Source organism: Phasianus colchicus, chromosome 19, assembly GCF_987193195.1.
Source record: "Phasianus colchicus chromosome 19, bPhaCol1.hap1.1, whole genome shotgun sequence".
Classification (NCBI taxonomy): domain Eukaryota; kingdom Metazoa; phylum Chordata; class Aves; order Galliformes; family Phasianidae; genus Phasianus; species Phasianus colchicus.
Genome location: NC_143454.1, coordinates 8187803 through 8212484, shown reverse-complemented (window position 1 = coordinate 8212484; position 24682 = coordinate 8187803). Strand labels below are relative to the sequence as shown.

The following is a 24682-nucleotide window of genomic DNA, read 5'->3' as shown; positions in this document are numbered from 1 at the left end:
ACAAAGAGCTATCCTGGGATAATTTCCTCTGTAGATAAACCCTAAAATTAATTCCCTTTATTGTTCCACACAGACAAGCTTGTGTGGTCCCTCTGCTATAAACTTCATCCCTCTGCACTTCCTCATTTGTGTCACAGCAAGCCAGACCATAAATGCTTCAGAGCAAGCGCTCTCTGCACTTACTGCATGCCATGAAATTAGCTGGCGATACAGAAATAAAAGCCACATTGGCAGTGTCACACAAACGCTGCTACTCTTAGGGCTGACATCTATTAATCCTTCTTATGTTTGTTGCATATGCATCTTAGAGTAAAATCTGTCCTGAAAAGCATGCAGACTTTTGGACTATGGAGTGACTGATGCAATCTTCAACTCAGTCCCTCTGCTGCAGCATGGCAGGACAGTTTTGCTTTGCCATACAGAGCGTGATGCCTTCCCTCTCCTTTCCTTTCAATTCTCTTTGGCACAGGCAGCTCAGCCCCAAGCATCACCTGTCCCCAGGCAGCCTGGCAGCCCTGATCTGCACTGCTTTGACATCTCCTGGTACAAGGAGGGAACAGAACACAGCCCTACAGATGCGGCTTTGCCATCTCCAAAGAGGGAAATAATCACTCTTTTTGACCTGCTGGCTATGTTCTTGCTAATGCAACCCAGTACACCATCAGCCCTTATTGTTTATGCTCATACAAGAACGTAAGCCTCTTTAGCCAACTGCTTTAATGTCTGAGCTTCTTCTAAGAGACTATTTTATTCACCCTGTTCTTAAAGCTATGCAACATTTGAGGACAGCTTTCTCCAAGTGAGCGATCACATCCACATGCATGACAGCAGCAGTGAAAGGACTGGGCTCCATGAGCAGAAAGTGAGTTTTGGCGTGGTCCCACCCCACTAACAGCTGGAGCCAATTTTCTTGTGATACCATTAAAAACAGCTTGAGTGCTCGTCACCCGTTTCAAAGCAGAGCTTCATTTTAAAACTCCCTTCTGAAGCGCAGAAAGATGATGGAGTTGGAAGGTCCAAATGCTGGGGATTTTTTCATAGGTGCATTCAACTTGAAGTCACTTGAATTGGAGCCCAAAACAGTGAGCAAAGGAAAGGAGCAAAGGAGACAACCAGGAAAAGAGCAACATTCCTTACCATTATGGATTACCCGTGCCTTATCTAGCTCTTCTGTAACTGCAGCTGAGAATTTCCCCACAGGTGTAAAGGAACTGAACGTAGGCTGTAAAGCACTTTGCTGTCTGTGGATGCTGATCAAATAACAAATAACTGATCCACATTATTTGTAAGATGCATTATTCTTATCCAGTACGAAGGTTATTTGTAATTTTGAGCATTCATGGGTCACTCTCTATTCTGATGAAATCTTTCCCACAGCCACATGACACATTCTAATGCCATTACCTGATTATAAATATATGAGTATATGGAAACGATCAAGGAAACCTATGTTGAAATATATGAATGACACAGCGTGTGCTACAGACACAGCTGTACCAAAGCTTTTATCTGACACCAAATGCAATACTGCCAGTTTTCCCAAGGGTGCTCCATTTTGTCTGACAGATCTTGACTTCCCTTTGGGTTCTCAGATTCCCCCCACCACTACACTTCTCCATCTACCCTTAGATACAGTGGAATCCAAGGGACAACATGACTTCTTCCAAGGCACCCAGACAGCCGCCGCTTCCTCATCAGTGACGGCACTGCACAGACAGGCAGTGACGCCCATGCTTTATTAGCAATACCTGCCACATCACAGGTGAGGGTGAGAACAGCCCCTGTCAGTGGTTGCACGTGGAGTGACTAGATGAGCTCACTAAGACTTCCCGTGTTTGCTCACACACATAAGGAGGAGCGACCAGGATGGTGAAAGATCTCTGGCTGATGCTTTTTTGGGGATCAGGAGGAATCTGTCAGGCCCTGACAGCAGCAGTGGATACACCAGGACAGGCTCAGGCTGCTTTCTGCTCTGTGCCATGAACCTTTGTGCCTTCAGTGGTCTGACTCCCCCCAGCAGTGCTCTGCACGAACGCTGCTGCTGTTCTCCTCCTGCTTTTTGTGCTGACATCTCTGCCTTTCCTTCTTCAGTCCCTGTTTGGAATGCTTATGGAGGCCATTACTCTACCTCCATTTAAAGCTCTTCTCAAAGCTCAGCTGGCATGTTTACAAGAGCATACATCACTGCTAGTTACAATAGCACATTAAGACCAAAACCCTCTCACTATGATCTCTTTAGAGCAGGTATTCCCTCTCCTACCCCCCCAGCAGCCCTCCATCACAAACCTATCAAACAAAGGTCATTCAGGTCAACACCTGAATACAAAGAGTCTTCCCTCCTTCTCACTCACTCAGCCAGCTGAGAACCAAGAGCCCAGAGCTCTCTGCCCATACAGTGAGACATCACTGCCTCTGGCACCTGGGAAGAAACAAACCCAGCAGGTTGCAAGGAGCACAGTGCATGCACCAGTGAGACAACAAAGGTTTTGCAATACAGCATGTGCATTTGTTGGTTTTGCTCCTTGATTTAACAGATGTTTGTTATTTGCAATCTTCAGGACTGAGGACTCGCTGAGAAGTGGTGGGATTATAGAGACGTGCAGCTATTTGAAATTCCTTGCAAGCAGCAGGGCAGAATCCTCCTTTTTAAGGTAGCAACAAGGCAGAGGGTACTGCTGAATTCCTGCAGAGTCTTTGGAGAAACCGTGCAAGAAGAGCCATGAGCTCCCCAAAAAGCTGCCTGTGTCATTGGCATTTGAAGCCTGTGAGATTAAACCAAGTCCAAAGGGGCTCTTTATAAACCACTGAAAGTTTCTGGTCTCTTCCATTAAAACCTTTTTAAAACATCTGCAGGCAATGAAAGAGAAGGAGGTACCTTACAGCTCTCAGAGCTGAAAAAACAGAGGCTTACCTGAAGGACACCAAACCACACAAAGCACCTAATTGTGACTGCTGAACTTTCATCGCCTGGTCGGTTCATTGCAAGGGTGGGAGAGGGAGCAGGCAGGGAGACCTGCTGTGGTGGGCAGAGGACAGCAGCTTAGCAGCATGACCACATTCAGCATCTTCTGCCAGCCCAGAGCAGAGGGCTTAGAGCCAGCACAGAGCCAGAAAAGATGCATACTTGCAAAATATCAGAAAACAAATTTTTTGCAAAGTTTCTTTGCCAAATCCTGACTCAGAATTTGAGTGGGAGCATTTCCTTTTTTATTATTATTTATTTAATTTATTTAATGAAAATACATGGAAATGCAAACAAAAAGATAAAAAGCAGAGGTTAAACCGAGGTGTTCAAAGTTGCTGACTTCACGGGTACCTTGTGCAACCCCAGCACGTTGCCCTGAGTGGCCAGGAGGACCAGCACAGCCTGCTCTGCTCTGCTCTGACAGCACCTAAGCAGTTAATTCCTTCCACTCAAGAGCTGAAAAATCTGCCAAGGCAGAAGACCAGGCCTTGGAGATCAAGTTACACATGAGGAGGGGGTGGAAGGGGAGAGGAAGAAAAGAAAACAAGTTCTCTGAGCGCTGCACTGCGTTAGGCTCGGCAGGCCCAGGAGGGTGGGGAGGAGGCAATATTCCCCCATGCTGTCTTGGGGCAGTGAGAAGCACCGCGGACACGTGTGTTGTTGTGACTCCAAACCTTCCATTCAAACAGCAGGAAGCAGCCTGCACTGAACACATTAGCTCTGGCCAACATCAGGAGCCTTTTCATAGAACCAGAGAAGGTGTGGGTAGGGAGGGACAGGACTGAATGGCCATTTCTGGAGCAGATGAAGCACCTCTCCTCTCACAGCACCTCTGTGCTCATCTACACGTTTTGAGCCAGCCAAAATTACTTTCTGTTCACTCCCTCCTTCCCCTACCTGTCTGCCTCTCACAGAGCTCGGGGCACAGCTCACGTAGGGGGGTTTCCATCAGTCCCAGCATCAATCCAACTCCACTGCCCTGAATGTCGATGCGTAATGAGGTCCCACAGCAGCGAGCGACAAGCTGGCCCTGAGCAGGGCTTGCTTCTCAGCCCCATTTCAGGGCAGGACTGCAGAACCTGCAAGAAGCCCTGGGCTCCCTGCCCTGCTCTGCTGCTGGCAGCATTCAGCAAAAATGAAGAAAATGGAGAAAATCTCATGTAACACACAGAGGAACAAAGCGCCTGTCACTGTATGGAGATAACAGATTCTGAAAAGCATCAGCATCCACTGATAAAAGCCTTCATGGGATCACAACACATGCTTCCTGAGAGTACTTTTAATCGTTTGTATAAGCACTATTAAGTATTGTCAGTGTTATTTTAGTAAGACAGTGCCTTCCAATCAGGCATTCGAGTTTCAGCCAATTCATTCACAGGAGGATATATTTTTGGAGAAAACTGAAGTGCTTAAAAAAAGAAAACAACAGAAAAACCACCTCCATCTACAATGACTTCAGTTAGTGCTTATCCACTTTCAGCTACCCTCGACCTTCCTTAGGTTTATGGGTGAAATGCCCAGTGCTCCACAGCACTTATTATTCCCAGTGTAAGAAATTAAGTATACACTACCGAGGAGGAAAAGCTTCCAGTTAATTAGCAGTGCCCACTGCAGTGATCCCCAACCAGCCCAGCACTGCGCTGTCACGACACAACACAAGGAGTTGGAAGAGCCGTGCTGGGGCCGTGACGTAAAGGCAGGAGTGTTCTGTTCTCTGGTGAATGTGGGGGCCAACAGGCTCAGGCTCCAGCCAGAACTGAGCTATCTCACCATGGAGAAAAGCAAACGCAGACATGTACACACCTCCGGCTCCAAATGCAGGAAGAGAACCATCCATTTTCAGGCACTGCTGTGTGTAATGGGGTGCGGTGCAGCACGAGGCCTGCTGCTGAATCTTCACAGCTGTTTGAAATGCTGTTGTTAATTCCCAGACATTAAAAGACAACATTCAAAGAAGCGTTTCAGTTTGAGGGTTTTTTTGGGTTTTCTTCTTTTGAAGAGAGGTAACAGTCCCTCCAGGCTGCGCCATGAAAACAAAGCAAAAACCCAAAGGAGGCTTCATCAGTGCAGAAGTGTTTAATTGAAATCCTTTCTGAATGAGTTTCTTCCATATGTGTAGGATGAAATGCTTGTCGTATTTACATTCAGAGTTAGAAAATGGCATGAGATTCTAGAATGCCTCCCCATTTTCTGCTTTTTCAGGTACAAGAGTTATGCAAGAAAGCAATGAAAGATGGCATAAAAAATGAGATCTGTGCTCCTGATCAGCCATAACCCCAAATTCTGCCTCATCTGCATGTTTTGAGCCAGCCAAAATTACTTTCTGTTCACTCCTTCCTTCCCCTACCTGTCTGCCTCTCATCAGAACCATTCACAGAACAGATACATCACATGTGGGCTGAGGTTTACGGCTGCTGTCATGAAGAAAGACTGTAGACACTTTCTGCCCAAATACCAGATAGAAGATAAAGAAAAGTGCACAAGTCCAACTGAATAGCAGGTTGCCATCCTGCAACCTTCCAACCTGCTCCATGCCAAGGGAGGTTCAGGTTGGATATTAGGTAAATTTTCATCTCAGAAGGAGTGGTGCTGCACTGGCACAGCTGCCCAGAAATGCTGCCATCCCCAGAGGTGTCCCAGAGCTGTGGGGATGTGGCACTGAGGGATGTAGCAGTGGGCACGGTGGGGTGGGCTGGGGTTGGAGTTGGGGATCTGAGAGGTCTTTTCCATCCTTAATGACTCCATGATTCTGGAAGCAGGGAAGCTATGCCTGAGCCAACCAGAGATGGGAATTAGGGGAACAGGCCAGCTGGGCTCTGGTGGGCCACATGTCCCCAGTTCCTCCCTACTCAGTTCAGCTCAGCCTGTGCGAGTCCTGCTTCTGGAACACAGCCCAGGGATTTGCAGAGGGTGAAAGAGCTGCAGTGTTCTCTAATCCGCTGGCAATGTGCATGTTAGTTAGGGTGTCAGCAGAGCCTCTCTTAAACTTAATCTCAAAGCAGGAGGAGGTTTGGGGAAAGAAACTGATGAGAAATCTGCAGCAGCTCTGAAGTTGAGAGGGGACGAAGGCAACGCATCGCCCATAGCGTGTGTGCGAGACAGCGTACTGCACAGGGGATGCTCAGCTGTGCAGTGCTGCAGTTATCAGATCCAGAAACACAGAGAGGAAAAGCCCTCCAGATTATGTGAGCTCTCATCTTGTAATTACACCTGGAGCTCTGGATAAAGGATGTCACCACGTTGCTGGGAGGATTAGCAGGTTATCATTTTGCAATGAGCTGATAATAGCTTGGTTCGCTTTTGCTCGGTGTCAAACCCTCACACTTGATCTGGCTTTTAAGATGAAAAATGTTTTAGGAAAAAAAATTAAGGGAAAATTATCCATTCAGCTTAAACATACACTCAATGGAGTAGACAGACTACAGCTGTATTCCCACAGATTTCCCTGTAGCTGCAGGCAAAGCTAACACCCTGCTTATGCCTCCACTTTCTCCAAGTGTCAAAGATCCTGGTGCCACTTACCTTCAGGACAAACCACCCAACACACAGCTGGGCCCAGCCCCCAGACAGGCTTCCCCAAACTCACAAAGGAACACTTCATTGGCATCCAGGAGAAAGAGAAAGGTTTCCCATGTCAGAACACCAGGAGCCCTTCCCTGGGGAAACAGGAGGAGCAGGGATCTCACACCCATCTGCTCCACATCAAGGTGCAGGGGCTCCCCCAGGTCTCCAGCAGAGCAGAACAAGTGAAATTCAGCAAGCTCTACAACTCAACGTGTCCCAAACCTCTTCAGTGAGAAACCTGCGAGGAGTCACCACACCTGCAACGTAATAACTGGAATAGACTAAAGCTTCCAGCAGTGCCCATTAGCAGCAACTGTGTGTTCTGGAGGTGCCCCCCTCCAGCCTCTTGCAGCATCACAAGAAAAAGCAAACATGAACGGCACTGAGGAACAGCCCATCCTGAAACCACTTCCAGGAACAGGGATTGTTTGAACAAAATCCATTAAGTGAAACCATCTGTATTAAGGGTCAAACGCCATCTGAGGCTGACTGTATGAAACTAGCCATTTTACAGCATTTGGGCTATTATCCCTTTGCATTTTTTCTTGAATGCAATCAATCAGTGGCAGAGGTGTTACCAATGAATTAACCCTGCAGCTCCAGAGCCCTGGGTGCTAAGGGAAGGCTGCAGTCAGAGCTGTGCTCCAAGGAAGCTCCATGGCACAGGGCTGCAGGCAGCTCCTCCCCAGCTGCGTCACTTGGAGCCAGCCGGGCGGATGCACTGGATCCCAAGGGATGCTTCTTCCACGCGGCTTGCTGGCAGGAAGGAGGTGATAGAAGAGGTTTGAAGAAGGGAGAAGGGTGACTGGGAGTTGTAACAGTGATAAAAGTGTGTTTTAACCTGTTTCAACAGGGGGTTTTAGTGGTGGAATACAGGAGGATTCAAAGATGGTTGGCCATTGCTAGCGATAACAAACAAGAACACGGGGACAACCAGCTCATGGCAAGAGGCTGAAACTGGATGATCTTCCGGGTCCCTTCCAACCAGAGCCATTCTGTGACTCCGTGGTGCAAAGCTCAAACGTTCAACATTTACACGAAGTCTGCAAACAGACACCTGGCGCTGTTTCAAACACATGCTGATCCCCTCCCACCCCAAAGGATTCGCACAGCCCTCATCCAGCTTATCTCAAGTCTGCTGTAATTGGAGCAAAAGGAATGGCAGGAGATCCTGGGTACTGAGCTGCTCCAGCACTTGGTCAGATGGTGACCCACTGTGGGTCTGATAAACTCCAATAAGCTGCAGAAACATTTCCAAATGCATCACTAGTGAAGTCAGACTGTAATCAAATATTGCAGCTGCAAAGGCAAAACAAAACAATAAAACAAAACAAAAAAAAAACAACCGTGAATCTTTTTTTTTTTTTTTTCTAGAAACCAGGCAGATGGTGACGATGGAAGGGAAAACTACAATTCTTTTGTTTTCAACAGAACTGCCAGCAAAAAGGCCCAAAAAAATAGCTTTTTCATTTTAAATATTTTTTTTCAAGCATTTACATGCCAACATGTTTCATGCCTGGCAGCTTTTTAAGCAGACAAATATTTAATGGATTCAACATAAATGCAAATACCAGCTATCAAAAGTCAAATTGCCCAGCTATGATGTAATGAAATAGCTGTGCTTTATGGGAATGAGGTCACAGTTCTGAAATATGCCTTAGGAGTAAAAAAAAAAATCTTTCACAAGTTGCAAAATGGTAATGCAATTACTCGCCTAACTCTAAAATTTTATAGATATTTAAATTCAACACTGAAGATATGAGTCATTAATTTGCATAAGCATTGCTGAGAAGCAGACTGTTCTTCAATCACAATGAACTAATGGAGCTCTCACGGCCTGAATATTAGCTACAGCAAGAGAGCTAAAGCTAAACCACAACACTGAAGCATGTGTACATCACAGTCACAAAACGTTTTTATATTCCTGATGATGAAGTGTCAAAACAGCCCACAGACACAGAGGAATGCACTGATCAATAATAGCACCCAGTAGAAGCAAACTCGAGGAATGGGCATTCCCAGGGAGAGGCAGCAGGTGGAGGGGATGCGACTGCTGGCTGAGGAACCCCCTTACAGACATTGCCAGGGGAAGTACTGAGAGCAGGATGAGTTTTCATTTAGTTATGCAGAGCAGAACGAGGGGCAGCTGCTGTAAGTGGTGTGCCTGGTCCATTGGGGGCATTTCTTCAAGGTTTTCTTTGTATTTCCTACCAACTCTAACCAGGAAAAATGGTCTCTGTTTTGTAAATGAGCAAAAAAAAAAAAAAAGAAACATATGTATTAGGGATCCAACAGAGAGTTTATGAAACCCCAAACCTTAACTTCACTGTTCTGTCCCTCTGCGGATATTTTTTTCCCCTCCAGAAATACAAAGATAAACTCATCTGTGGTTTGGATGCCCCCAAATACCACAGTGGTTAGCATCACAAAGTTTTCAAATCAAACCACCAACAGCATCACAACAGATTTGTGTTATTTCACCTGCAAGAAGAACAGAAAACATTTCAAGAACAGAATCATAGGATCATTGAGGTTGGAAATGACCTCTAAGATCACCAACTCCAACCCCAACCCACCCCACTGTGCCCACTGACACAGCTCTCAGTGCCACATCCCCATGGCTCTGGGACACCTCCGGGGATGGGATTTGTGACCCCACCATTCCCTGTGCAACCTGTGCCAGTGCATCACTGCTCTTTTGGAGAAGAAATGTTCCCTAATAACCAACACTTGGATAGCACAATGTGAGTCCATCACCTCTCGTCCTGTCGCTGTTACTGAGGAGCAGAGGCCAACCACACCTCACCACAAGCTCCTGCCAGAGACTGTAGGGAGCAGTGACGTCTCCCCTGGGCCTCTTCTCCATGCTGAACTATCCCAGTTCACTTCCATCAGACTTATGCTCCAGACCCTTCACAGCTCTGTTGCCCTTCTTAGTGCTCCAGGGCCTCAACGTCCTTCTTGCAGTGAGGGGCCCAAGCAGCAGAACCTCCAGTGCTGATGGCACCAGGAGCAGTGAGTGCTCCTACCTGCACCCACAGCCCCCACACAGCAGGGTTTCTTCCAAGGATGGGCTGCTCTCGGGCACACAGCATGGCTGCAGCTCCTACTTGCAGGATCCCCCACATGAGGACGCTGGGAGCAGTGGCAGGGAGCAGTGGCTGGGCCAGGGGCTGCCCCCTGCATTCCCTCCTGCCCCTCCCAATAAGTCATTCGTTAACGTACCAAAACACGCACAGAAATGAGGAATTCATGGAGATTCCCTGAATACCAAAATTCTGAGTATAATGGCAAGCAGAGCTAGCTGAACGCCCTCCTCCAGCTCCACACCCTGCCCCGGGTGGATCACTGCTATAAAGCTTCACTTGTATTTACAGCAGCAAAGCCCTCCACGAACCCCTTCACCACCAGCGCCTTCCATGCACACAAAGCATCCCTGAACCAGGCAGCAATCTCCAATGCTGCAACTTTAAATCCGTCCCCATTTCCTCTTCCAAGTTTCTGTTTGAGCCGTTACAGCTCCCTCAGGACCCCACTGACTCACTGCATTTTCAGGATGACGCAAGCATGCTCTTCTGCACAGCTTCAAAACAGGCTCCAAGCGTTTCCAGTCACAAACTGACCACTAAAGATCCCTATAAATCAGGTGTTCTCACTGCACAGCCATCATCCCTGTGAAGCAGGGAGCAAGCTTCAGTTTCTTTTCTAATTGGAAATGTATTAATCACCACTACTGTCATTCCTAGGCAATACTTCTAGGAATGCTCAAGTTTCCACCCTGAGGTCCAGTGGAAAATAGTTCCCTGCTGACTGCACACCCAGCAGGGCTGGCCCGCCTCTCCTGCAGCCCAGCCAGCTCAGCACTGCCTGTGTCACCTTGCTGTCCCCTCGTGCCACTGGGTATCCATCTCCACCCTCGGGCTGCAACCTCTCGAAGCACCCTGAAAACACAGCATCTGCCCCAGCTTCTCCACACTGGTTCCAGGTTCCTTGGTTTTACCTGCAGCAAATCTGGGAAGTTAAAGAGGAAAAATGTTCTGGGAGTGCTCATGCCAAGGGATGGATACTACACAAAGACCTGAGCAGTCACTGAGTGGAAAGGTGCATGTGAAAACATGAGACTGGGAAGGTTTCCTCCATGTCTAGGGATTAAATTCCCTATTCCTTATGAATCCCTTCACTCAGCTTTTCTTGCTCCTCCAATGGCTGCACACAAGACAGGCCTTGTACTGTACTAGCTCTGTATCTAATACTGTATACTGTATCATCAGTATACTGTGCTGTATCTATGCTCCTTACAAGGATGGTAACAACAGCAAAACAAATGCTGGGCTCCTGACTTGGCTTTGCTGTCTGATTGCAAAGGCAGCTGAAACATTTTTTCTGCTTGCAGCTTCCCACGTCTGTCTGCTCTGTGAGATATCACTGCGACAGGAGAGCTGGGAGTGACAAGAAAATGTAAAACTGAACAATGAAGTGGAAAATAAAAAAATCAGAGAAAGGTGAGAGTGCCTCATTTTGTCAGCAGCACCAGCACCACTAATCAAAACTTCCAGAAGGTGTCCTTCCTACACAGCCTTCTTACCCTCCTCGAGCCAGGTTAAGTAAGATGAATGTCTGGCACAAACCTGCTTGTATTTCACTCCTTACAGAAAGCAACAGAGGAAGGCATCACTGGTTTGTGAACCAAGAGGTCACAATGATGACTGAGGAGTTATCTGCAAAACAAGCTTTAATCCTTATCATCAGTCATACCAAAAAAATAAAAAGCATATGCAGCACATCCTTAGCATTCTCTGTATGGACACTGGGAGTTTTATACCGAACCAAACATTAAAAAATGCATCTAGAGGGTAAGAATACTCTGTGTGGATTATGCATGGCTATTATTATTTTATATATACGATTACATATAACTATTAGGATTTAATTTTTATGGGCATTTGCAGGATCTTGGAATGACAGAATTGAGAACCCTTTTTCTAAATTTCTCAGTCTTGTTGTTCACTTCTGAAGCTGCAGAAAAAATAAGCAAGGGGACACAAAGACACAACCTTGTGACAGGCTGAACGCATTGCTGTAGGAAAGCAGCCAGCTTTGTGACTGCTCACAAGCATGCTCCTTCCCATTGGAGTGGATTTGCAGCCCAGGAAGCAAGGAGGCAGGGAGGACAGCGATTAGCAAAGTGTCAGGAATTATGAGTCACGGAGGTGAGTCACCACCACATCCCCCCGGGGGTGGGATTTGGGATGAGTGCACCCTACTGCACACATTACACAACTCCAATGGAAAAGAGGCCCAACCCCAGCCCACCCCACTGACACGTCCCCTGGTGCCACATCCCTGTGGTTCCAGAACTCCTCTGGGGATGAGGACTCCAGCATCTCTCTGGGCAGAAGTGCTGGTTGTTTTACAGCCATACAGCACCAATCTCTACATTCACATCTGCAGCGTGGCAGTGGCCTTCTCCATTCTACTCTTCCCATGTCAGACACGACCTTGACACTTGCCCAACAGTTTTATCTTAAGCAGAAGTTTGTCCCACATTCAGCCTTCTCACCTAGCCAAAAAACTGTGATGCTTGCAGAAAGTACATTTGAGCCATAAGAAACCCAAGTATGATGTGCTTTTATTACTATTGTTTTACCTATGGTGAATCAGAGGGCAGTGAGGCCCTGGTTCTGCTGCCCAGAGAAGCTGTGGGTGCCCCACCCCTGGAGATGCCCAAGGCCAGGCTGGATGGGCCCTGGGCAGCCTGGTCTGCCAGAGGTGGTTGGAACTGAGTGATTTCTAAGGTCCCTTTAAAGCCATGATTCCATGCAAAAAAGGAGAGGAATTCTACAATCCAGATCAGAAGACAGTCAATGGCTTTTTTGCTCCAGTAGAAGCTGTGGAATTTGGCCTGCAGTGCTTTACCCCAGTAAGCCATCGGATCTCATGACTCAGTGCATGCACAGCGATGGGGGCGGTGGGAGAAAGACGCAGGAGGACGGAGCTCTCATAGTAAACATCTGAGCTGTCTGCAATAAGGGCTGTGCCATTAAAACAAAGCTGCCGGTTTTCCAGTATCTTTTCCTCTGTTTATCTCAGTTGCCATGGCTCTCACTTGAATCATCTGAACAAATTACATACACATGTCTCAGGCCACATTATTTCCACTCCCTCCACAACTGCAGCTCAACATCCACTCACCTGGCAGCTGCTCGTGCCAGGCAACGTCAGCAGCACAGCCACAGCAAGCAGCTTCCCTGCCCCAGCCAGCTGAGAACTGCCCATTGCTGCACAAGGAGCCCATCAGTGTCTCAGGAAATGCAACAAAAAGGAAGAAAGCAAAAAAATGGCATCCTGCTATCCTTCCCCATGAAAGACTTCCCTCCGAAGACCAGCCAGTGTAAAATCTGTACTTTAAGTCTTGCATGAGCAGGTGCTAAATCAGCATCTGTTGTCTCCAACAAACCTGTTCAACTGGATGATTCCAGAAGAAGCTCTTGTCTTTACTTGGTATTCTTCTCGTCCTCCCTACAACCCTGGGATACTGCTGCATATTCTAAAAACAAAAAGCAGCAGTGTTTTGACTTCATCATGCGCTGTGCAGCTCTGCAATGAATTGAACATAACACAAATTATCACGCTGTTTGTAGCTCGCAAGACTTCAGAACACCAGCAAATTGATCCCGAATTCTTGAGATTGCCGATTTGCTCCAGGACTGTATCTACCAGAAAGGGTCTCCTGGCACCAGCAGCACGAAATCCACTAAAATAACTCAATACTAGACGGGCTCATAAATGTTTCAAAAGCCAGTGTGTTGCTGTGCAGGAGCACAAAAAAGAGCGAGCTGCTCGTTTTTGTTTCTTCTGCTCTGACATTCTGGGAGAATTTTACTGGAGTTGAGTGAAAATGGAAGATAAAATACAGTAGAATTAAAGGATTAAACGTGCAATAAACAGAAGCCACGTTGAAGATAAATGCATACAATTTTGATGGCCAAAATAAATCCCACCACAAACATGGCAGTGATCACCCTCTTCTCAAAATGCAAGTTCCCCAAGGTGAAGGATGCATTGCGAGATGCAGCTTTTGTGAGCTCGGAGCAATTCATTCAAACATTAGCATCAGCTTCCCTTGATCACAGTGGGCAAATGGAAAAGAAGAACTACAAAGTAAACTGCAGCACCTCCACAACACAGAGTGAAATCGGTCTTTGATAGAGTAATTGTACTTGCTGTACTTCATTAGAAAACACGTTTGAAACCCAGATAATGGCCCAACATAGCGTTTCACAAAGATACAGAGTTCTCATCCTTTTTTTATTCTTTAACTTTAGATAGAGAATGCAGAGAATATCAGCTCTGCACTGTGCTAGGACGCTGAAATCAGGCTGTGAACAGAAGGCTCTGAAGTCCCAGCGAGAGCTGTATGAATGGCTGGGGAGGGCAGGGAAGATGTGGGGTGGGAATAGGAGAGCCACAGAGCCTGGCAGCACGCAGGCACGGCCCAAGCCCAGCTGCTGTGCCAGCATGAGAAACTGGGGTGCTACTGCTGCTGCCCTTCACAAGTCATTGGGTACAGAGCAACTGCCTGATGGACGGAGAGGTGGCCCACAGGAAACCTGCTTAAAATGAATTTTCTTCATTAGGAAAACAGTCAGCTCATGAGCTCGCTGCCAAAACCAGATCAGTGGAAGCCTCCCTGACACCTGGAGTGCCTTTGTGCATCTCCGCAGGGAGCAGGGAACGGAACAGGAGCAGCCTGTGGGAGCTTGAGAATCTGTGGGTAGGTGTCCCCCCGGGTGACAGCCCCTCTGAGCAACGCTCCAGCAGCAGGAAACTGTCAGCAGGCTCCTTTTGTTACTCCACAAAGCAGTTCCACCAGCACCTGATGTTCCAGGCAGTGACACTCAGACGATGTGACACTCAGAGCAAGCTGGCAAAAGAATTACCTATTTACAGCTGTAAGGCAGAAAGGCAGTGCTTAGGAACAACTCCCTGCCTACACAGAGGTGTGCCGAGGGGAGCACAGTGCAGGCAGAGAGCCTAAGCCCTCCTGCCAGCAGTGGTTTACTTGGTAAGGCTGTCACCATGCGGCAGTGCTATGAACGGCCGGAATGCAACAAAACAGAGCGAAGGCAAACCTTCTTTAAGGAGGAAACTTCAGCTCCTGGGAGGGCTGTTCTTTCAGCATATTAACAAATAAATTCGATTTCTGATCCTTTCTTTAGAAGCAGGAGAATTGTTGACAACAAAATCTGAAGCAGCGTTTCCTATGAAACAGCAGCCAGAGGCATGCAGGAGGGCCAAAGGGAGGATGCAGCTTATTTCAAGGAATCACAGCCTCCTGCTTTAACATACAGCATGAGTCAAAACGCAATGTTTGACATCCAAAACTATCTGCTGTGTTTGTTTTTTTAAAACTCTTAAACTTAACGTTTTCCCAAAGCACTTAAAAACGCCATCTTTTGGAACACATATCTACAGAAAACATCTTTTGATGCTTTACCTATTCAGCAGGCTCTTGCAGATTGTCAGCACATGGAGCTGTCAGCAGAGGCACCAGCATCCCCCCCAGGGCTGAGGTTCCCCAGCTGCCTTAGGGAGCACAGATCTGTGGGTTACATCCCATACCTGGAAATGGCCATCTGCAATGCAACAACAGAGCTGTTGCTGCAGTTTCTCTCTTCAGCTGCTTAGAGTCTGAACGTATTTGACACTGTTGATTTCTCTATGTATAACTGAAGGGGAGGGATGTTTCAAGGAGTCAATAAGATCGATGCCAGCCACAGCCAACCTGTATGGGTCAGGGCTGCTGCTGACCAGCTGAAACTTTGAGGAGTCAGTTGGAAACAGTGACTTTCTTGCCTGCCTCCCAGTCCTGAGCCAGTGTTTATTTAGCTCTATAGGGTTCTCTCCTCCATCAGCAAAGTTGCCAGCCTTTGAGAAGCTGCACGCCACGATGGGAGGAGCTCCATCAGTGCCCCCAAAGGACATCATCTATGGCAATTCCCACAGTGCCTCCCAAGGACATGGTAGTGACCTCAAAGGACATCCACCACCCATGGGGATGCCCACAGTGCCCCCAACGGGCATCCCTTGCAGCAGTGCCCACATAGAAGCAGGATCCCTGTGCGTATTTGCCCCAAGCCAAGCACACAGGGCACATCCCCCACCATCACATCCCAGGCTGCAGGCAGCTGTGTGTGCTGGGAACCTCCTCTTGTTCTGCACAGACCATGCAACATGGGAATAATTTCACTTACTAATTGCTCTGCTCTAGATTACAATAGCGATGCGAAGGAAACAGCTGCCAGCCACTCCTGAAATAACCAATCATTTCCACCAGCCTCCTCGTCTCTCTCTCTCCCCAAAAAAATCCCTTTGCCATAGCAAACGGAGCTGGAAGCTTTACAGCTCCTGGAGGAAATCTTGCGTCGTGCCCAGGGACCTTTAGAAAAGCTCTGGCAGCAAAATAAATTATTTACGGCACTATTTCTGACAATACAATCTCCATAAATGATACAAGATTGAAGGGTTTAAAAATGAGTGCTTGTGGCATGGGGCCGAGCGCGTGTCTAATAGAAATATTGATTAACTCAATTTCCACAGGCTCTGTAAGCAGTCTGACAAAAAGGAAAACTGCAAGTACGTATATTTTTTTTTTTCTTTGCTGTAGGGTAGGATGGCACAAATCACTTCACTCATTCAAACTCAGCCCCATTAACGCAGTTTGGGATATTTAAGGAGAAAATAATTCCACAAAACAATCCGCGCGCTCTCTCCCCAATGCTAATTCAGGACTGATTTCGTTTCCCCATTCCCCAGAATCACTCAGTGGCTGCAGGCTCCTGGCTCCCAGCAAGGCTTCTGCTGCTGCCTCAGGTTTCCCACTTGGGCTGAGGGATGTGCAGAGGTCTGAGGACCCACTGGGGTCACCCAGAGAGGAAACTCATTGCCAGCACACAGCCCCACGTGTCTGCAGCCCCCAGGACTCTGCTCCAAGCACCATCCATGGATACCAAACCTGTCCTTCAGACATTCCCGTGTTCTTGGCAAAAGACACTTCCCCCCATTCAGAGTTTGAAGCAACTCTGCTAATGAGCCCAAATGCACAAACTGATGCTCACCATTAGAAAATTCAGTGGAAACCCTTAATGTGCAATTTTCCACTTTTCAGCAGCAGAATTTTCAAACATATTTCAGCGTGCAATTCAAAAGAAAGGAAGCTCCAGGGGTTGTTTAAATAGAGCCTGCCTACATATTTTGTTTCAGGAAGTATTTTCCTTTTGGCTGGAATCTGAAGGGTAAAACATGGCAGGCAATCCACAATGACTTTCCACCCTTAATGACTCTATGACTGCCAGCCTTAGTTGGCCCCAGTACGGACTGACTTCCCACGCAGCCAAGGACAGGGCACTGCACTTCTCAGTGCCTCAGCTCCAGCAAAGCCAGAGGGAAGATAAGGGATGGGGCACTGAGCATTCCCCAGCCTTCAGTTCCAGCAGGAAAAACAGAGCTCAGGAGCGCCTTTGGACTGGTTGGAGGGGGCTTTGATCTGTGGGGTTTTGCTGTTTTGCTCTCACCAAGCAGAACACAGCTACTCAAAGAGCAATTTACCTCCCCTGAGCCACCACAAACATGCTCGACATAAAGCCCTATGAAACTCTGACATGACAAAAGCAAAGGCTGCAAACACAGCACTGACACTTAGAAATGAACAACGATACTCTGGAGAAAAGGCATTTTGCTGTAATCCAGCACTCACTGACACTTGTTGGAAGCACAAGTGCTAACACTCATCCTCCAAGCACTGCTCCTCGGCACACCGCTGCTCCCCTCACCCCAGCACATCTCCTGCCATCTGCACTTACACCTCAACCCAAAACCTCTCCCTTTTGCTTCCTGGCTCCTCAAATTCACGCCCTGATGTTCCTCAGCTCCTCTCCTTTTCTGTCCTAAATTCAGACTGTTGTACTCCCGAGATCCGACCCCTAAGCCCACCTCTCCTAATGCCCTTTGGCTCCAGAGCACATCCTCAGCTATCCTGCTCCTGCCTCACACCCACATTATCTCAGCTACCATTTCTTCTTCTTTAAATTCTCCTATTGAAAACTTCATGTTTATTTTCATTTTTATTTTCTCCCGGTGTCCTAACCTCCTAATGGACATCCCCAATTAAACTTTAATTAGCCTCGCACAAACAGCTGTTTTCAGACTGATCATCACCCTGGAAGACAACCCACGGCAAGAGTCTGACCTGTTCAACATTTCACTGCAACCCCAAGATCACACGGAGACGCAGAACCCATTATCTGACACTTACTCCAGCATTATTGATTTCTTTTTCACTTTAGCTTCAATTACTTTGGAAGAGGTTGCTGTACCCTCACAAGGAGAAACGCCTTCACACAGTGAGGTTCCACCAGCCCAAAGCCTGCATGCAGCAGCAGCAGCCAGGGGCAGCCAGGCCAGGGGCGGCGGACAGCTGAGCTATGCCAGGAATGAGCCCAGGAACGCGCCGGGGTCACGGTGCAGCTCCAGCACCACCACGTGCAGCTCATTGCAGCCTGCAGTGCCTGCACCAGGGCTCTCTCCGGGCCTGGGAACCGTGCAGTGGGCGATGACCCCCACCCACTTCGTCTCCATCCTGCTTAGCATACGCCAAGCACAATGAGATGCATTAAGGAGAGTCTCTGCTTTGCCCAGTGCGTGATGTGATTGGCACAACTACTTTTCCTCTAATTCTGCTGATAGCATGCGATTCTGTTCATCCTTTTAGCCTTAGCCAAATATTTATGTCAAGCTGGGAAAAAATGCCAGGCGCAGACCAGTGGGCAGAGGGAAGGGAATCTAGAAGAGGCTGTGAACCAATGTCAGTGCACAACTCACTTCTGCCCAGTCACATTCAGATTAGCAACGAGGTCACGGCGTCATCCATTCCTGTTTTTAATTAATCCCCACCAGGTACAACAGCAGAGGACCAAGCTATTAACTAATCAATAAAGCCAGGCACTAATTCCATGCCCACAACGCAAACGTTGATGGGGTTATATAGAATCCCAACTACCTGCTAGCAGGGGGCAGATGGGCCCTCCAGCATTAATGAGGCCACGGCCTGAGCACCACATTTGATTTTCAGTCACATCGCTGCTCCCAAGCAAGGATCTAGCACGTACATCACTGTACTGCTTACCTAGCTCTGCTTGAATGGGGAAATTCATTATTCACTTAATTTTAAGTAACAGCCACAGGGCCCAGTGAGCAGCAGAGTGCCCCAGCACTGAAGACAGCACTGACGCAGATGAGGAACAGCTTCTGCCTTATGCTGACGTCTGAAATCCATAACTCTTGGGTTAAGAATATACCGTCATTTTCTGAAGGGATTTGAAAGCAGAAACAAAGACATAAATCATTTTCTAATTGCTGAGCGGTGAACAAAGGCAGAAACCGACCTGCTGCGCCTCCACTTCTCCAAAGGCACACGTGGATAAACGGAGTGCTGGAGGCCTAATGCTGACAGCCCAGCCCAGGGAGCACGGAGGGATGTGTGCCTGAACGCTGCCTTTCTGCAGGGCTGTAACCAATGAAAAGAACACGTGTGATAAGAAAGACTCCTGGTGGTTCTGGCACAGCGATTATTTTCTCTTTAAGATGCCGTGGGGGAAGTTTGGAAACATTTGAATACGCCATATTGCTGGCACCTATTCAAATAAAGGCAAATATCAAATGGCTCTAATTCAAACAGTAGACGAGGCTCACAAGCAGTTACTAAACCACATGTTATGGACGTACAGGAAAAAGAATGACATTTCTTCACATTTTTCAAACTATACATGAAGATATAATGGAAGCCCATAGAGACATCTAGAATTACCCTGTTCTCAGGCCAGGGGTATAACTGTTACAGCTGAAAAACTCAACTGGCTGTTGTCAGGAGTCAAACAAAAGAGCACAGAGGACCCCAGCTGGGACAGCTGGGCACTGTCACACTGTCACATGTCACCTCCCAACCCAGCTATCTTGTGATGAGCACACAGAGTTCCACATTGGAGGCCTCTGGAAGCGATCTGCTGGCCGTGCTGGATTTGGGGAAGTTGTGCTTGCATTTTCTGAAGTGACCAGAGACAGAAAGATTGTGATAATAGGAAAACTGAGCACAAGAATCCCAGTCAGAGCAAGTGATGAGCAGCAAGAGAAGATAAATGGACTTTCTCCTTTCTAGAATGAGATGAAGAGCTTGCCTAAAAGCTTCTTACAACGACAGGAACATGCCTTCCAATCCCACCAAAAGGCAGCATCTGCTGAGTAAACACTGCTCTTCTCATGAGAAGATGAGCCCCATAAATACTGCTGCCGAAAAGCTACTGAGCACAGCCGGATCCTCCATTGTGCATTGGCACTCCCTACAGGCAACTGCCTGCATGGAGATGACTCAACCTCATTTATCTGTGCAACAGAAAGACAGCACGGTTTATGCATGCAGGCTTTGGGTTTATTGCAAGTTAATACTGTTTATCTGAACAATGCCAACAGAGGTAGCTGTGGAATATAATGAGACTGTGATGGAAAGAAAGGCACAGCTTGAACTTTTCAGCCACAAAAACTAGGGCTGCGTGCATGGACAATGTGTCTCTACTCCTCCCAGGTTCCTTGCCCACCTTGTACACCTGCTTTTTGTGGCCAAGAGCTCCTTTTCCATCCACTCGCTGCATTTTGCTTGACTTCTTTGCAGGAATGGCCCACTCCTGAGCTTGGTGAAGGTGCTTCCTGAGCGTTAACCAGCTCTCAGGAGCTCCCCCTCCCTCTGGAGCATTATGCCACAAGACTCTTCCATACACATCCTTAGAGACAGCAGATCTGCAAGCTTGCCTTTCACTCTTCTCCCTGCCCTAAGGATCCTGAACTCCACCATCCCATCGTTAATTACTGCAGCCAGCTCCAACTTTCCCATTCCCAGCAAGCCCCTCAGTACAGGTACAAGGTCCAGCAGAACACCTCTGTCTGTTGGCTCCTCTATCACAGGGAGAAGGAAGTTATCACCAGTGCAACCCAGGAACCTCCTGGATCCGTATGCCCTGCTGTGCTGTCCCTCCAACAGCTATCAGGCTGCTTGAAGTCTTCCCCCTGAAATGCCTTCACTTTCAGAAGTGCAGCTATGGAGAGAGCTGCAATGCAGCCCCTGTCATTAGTCATGTTGAGAGATCAGAAACAACTCAAGATACCTTAATTGCAAAGCCTGAAATACACTTTCACAGCTCACAGCATCCTGGGGATGAGGTTAATTCATCAAGGGAATGAAAGAGCTGGATAAAGTTGTTAGGGATGGTGATCAGGGTGCAAATGCCATTATTAAGTTGAGAAAAAACATTTTAACCAACTGTTCTTATGATTAAGTTTTTTCCTACGCTTCATTTTACTGTCAAGATGTTTGTTAACCCACAACAACTACAACAAAAAGATGATCCTGGATTTTGCCATTAGCACCCCAAGCCCATAAAGAACGATTTCCTAAACTAACAGATGTGGTACATTAACAGATCCTTGCATAACAGCTCCACATTACCCTGACACACAGAGGTGGGGCACAAAAAGGGTTTTTGAATGGAAGGCAGCCACCCTGCTCCCACACTCATGCTCTGTGCCCCATCAGAAGCCCTACACCAGCAGCCATAAAACATCAGCAGCATTCAGACGGAAGCAGTGTTAGCAAGCTGAGCAAGCAGGGATTCCACACCAGCCACCTAAGACAGACCTAATATAAGCCGTAAAACCAATTTCAGCCTTAAATAGGAAGGCTGCTTCTTTATACCTCTCTCTAATTGAGCAGGATAGCAAGCCATCGGGACAGCGAAGGAAATCTGCTTTTCTACTCTCCTGGAGAAACGTAATAACATGAGGGCAAAGTGTTTTTTATCAGTTCCCCAGACTGCAAGAGCCGACTGCACCATTCATCAAGATGGGAATGGACCAGGAGAACAATCAGAAATCCATTAGCAAGCTGCTGCTCGCCTCCACGCTGCCTCGGCTCCAGATCAAATGTCAGCGTGCTGAATGGCTTACATTACTGGGGAGGAGGAAAGGGCCAGGGAATTGTTTCAAACCAATAAAGATATTATTACAATTTTTAGCTTTTATTAGCATGAGGGCAAGCATTTGCAATTTACGTTGTCCCTTTAACCAAGTTTCTCAAACGTGGGACAAAAGCTTCCAGCATAAGTGAAGTGGAGCAAAACCAACTCTAGTACTTCCAGCTCAAGCCACAGTGAAAATTATGGGGAAAATAAAAAAGGAAATACCGAAGCAAGGCTGTTCTTTATTTGGTTTTAATATCCCTTTTATTAAAAATGCAGCTTTTATTGCCTGCATTCGGAAGCTCGGGCCCACCCACAAAATACTGCAGGCGGGCAAGAAAACAGCACGAACTGCCAACACTGCTACTTACTAGCAGGGGAGAGACCCCAAATAATACCTTAGCTCACCACCAGCAGCTCAGCCCCACTCTGCTATGCTGCAGGCTGCTGCTCTAATAACACTTCATTGCCCACAACATCTGACAGATCCCAAACCCATCAGCTCAAGCAACATCCTCCCCCTCCCAGTCCTTCCTCCCTCAGTGCAAGGGGATTTAGGCCATTTAAAAAGCAATGCAAACATCCACGTTTGTATACACATTCGTTCATTAAAAACAAACATCCGCACCGTCGCTCTTTTGTTATTTGCAACGCACCTGAAAGCTATTAATTGAGTTCTTACCTGGCACAGAGGCTAGAATAAGACATTCAGGGTGTATTAGCAGCGCATCACATTTGTGCAGATTAGTTCTTTTCATATACTGTTGATTCTTTAAATATAATGAATAATTTAAAATAGGAAGCCTATGTAGGCAGTGAACAAAATTAGGAATTCTCCAACGCAAGCTGATTCTTATTATCTCTCACCTGCCAGAAACAAATTAAAATATCAATCAAATGTAGTGATCCAGGTAAAATTCTTAAACCGCATCTTCGGTTCAATACCAGCAATTACTGTCATTGTCCTCAACTCATTGAGCTCCTCCAGTGTGAGCAGGAATGAGTGCAGCAAAAATGAAATGAAAACAACCACAAGATCTCAACCAAAACTTGTCACCTGCAGCACTTGGGTGACTTCTTAACAGAGACATTTTTATCTCTGAAACAGGGGATGGTGGAATGACATGCAGGCTGGCTGCATTTCCTTTACTAAACACCTGCCATAAACACTGCTATGTAAAGTTACTGTATAGTAAACTTGCTGTTTACTATAATCTATTTTTCAACCGCCCATCAATCTGAGGTTGAGAATCAAGCAGCACGCTCAGACCCTGCAGCACTACCAGGTCCTCGAGCCCTAAAGGTTACTGAGCAAGGCTGACCGCACTTACCCTCATGTGGGAAATCCCACCTGTGCACACTGTGTGTTCTTTGAAGCTCACCTGCCCAGCTGCCCCAGCTCACCTTCACAAGAGGAATGGTGAGACAGCAGCTGGTATCACCTTAAGCCCTGGTTGCTCTCCATCAGGACACGAGGAAGGGCACGGCCTGCCACCAGGAGCCACCAGCAGCTCAGGAAGAGGGCAGGACATGCCAAAATGCTCTTTCTCACCCTAAAAAAGCCTCCCAGAAACCCCACAGCCAAGGCACTGCCTGCAGAGCTCAGCGCTGGGGACCATCTCCAAGTGGCACTTGTAAAAATGCTCCGTTCGTGTAAATAAGACTTTTTTTTTCTTCCTTAAGAACAAATTAGTTGAGCGCTTTCTGTACAGTTATTTCATTTGTTTTCACTCCCGTTCATTTATTCCGATCTGCTGCACCTTCCCTTGGAGAGGTTATTAAATGCTCTGCTAATGGCCGCCAGCACTCATTTAATTCTTCTTAATGAACGTATGAGCGAGTAGCGGAAGCCATTATGCTGGGCTTAATAAAGGGCGGGAAGGAATTTCCTAAAATTTATTGCCACAGGCTGCTGCTTGAAGATAAAATAAATGGTAATTGCTCGGAACGGGAAAGAGGAAGATGATAAAATGTCCCCAGACACGAGGGGGAAAAAAAATACCAAAATCTCAAAGCCTGACGGATGGCAGAAGCAAAGATGGCCTCCGTGCAGCTCTCAGCTCATCGCCATCCTGCAGCCGCTTCCTCTGAGCGCCGGCAGCGAGCGATGGGTCAGCTCACCACACCAGAAAGGTATCTGTTCATAACAAAATCGTACGTGGAGGTGATTCACGGAGCAGCTCGTGACGGTGCTGTGTGCAGGATACAGGCAGCGTGGGAAAAAAATGGCTGCTGGGGTCAGCGTTCAGGAATTACTCAAACCTGTGTGCTGAACTGCAGCAGCAATGAGAGGCAGCAGCAGCGCTGCCTGGTGCTGGCACAGCTCAGGACCCAGTGGGAACATCCCTGTGCCCATGGGCTGAGCGTCCTGCTGGGCACAGCTGTCCCCAGTTGTCACCTTCCCAAAGCACAGGAGGAGGGACAGCCGCGTGCAACCACCGTAAGAAGTTGTCAAAGCAGCAAATCGAGTGGGCAAGACATCTCCTTCCTTGTACTTTAAGAGGCAGAAAGAAAGAAATACTATTTTCAAGAGCAAGCTCATGTAGCCCAGAGCTTAAAAGGTGACCTGAGAAGAAAAACAGGATTAGGCTTGCTCTTTTTTGCTACTTAGGGCAGACAAAACCCCTCTCAGAAAACTACCATTCTTCATGCCAGCTTTGACCATCTTAAAAACAGAAAAAAGAGGATAAAATCCAATTTTTCTTTTTTTAAATCTTTGGCAGCTCGCCTGCAAGCACAGACCAACAGCTTTTCTAACAGGCAGCTCCAAAAGACAATTTGCTTTTCTAAACATCGATTTCAGTTCCTTCAGTTCAACAGCAGGATTTCCATAGTCTGATAGAACACAAAGCAACCAGCCAAGCTGCAGAGAGCATCCAATGTGAAGATGGGAGCTGCTTCTCTGAGAGAAATAGCAACAACTTGGTAGGGACACAAAAAAAAAAAGTCAGCTTTAACACACTGGAAGACAGAAGGCAAGGAGCTACAAGATGTGTGCAAAATGTCATGGTGTACACTGCACCAATTTACGAAGGACAGAAGAATAGTGGATAGGCATCTACCAGAAGGTGATGTCAGAGGAGAGCTTGTG

The 24682-nt window shown here is 47.3% G+C and overlaps 1 protein-coding gene across 2 annotated transcripts in view; it reads right to left on the bottom strand.

Moving 5' to 3' along the window:
• The window catches only part of ABL1 (ABL proto-oncogene 1, non-receptor tyrosine kinase), a 65874-nt gene that overhangs the window by 31150 nt on the left and 10042 nt on the right, over nt 1-24682 (bottom strand). The window lies entirely within an intron of this gene.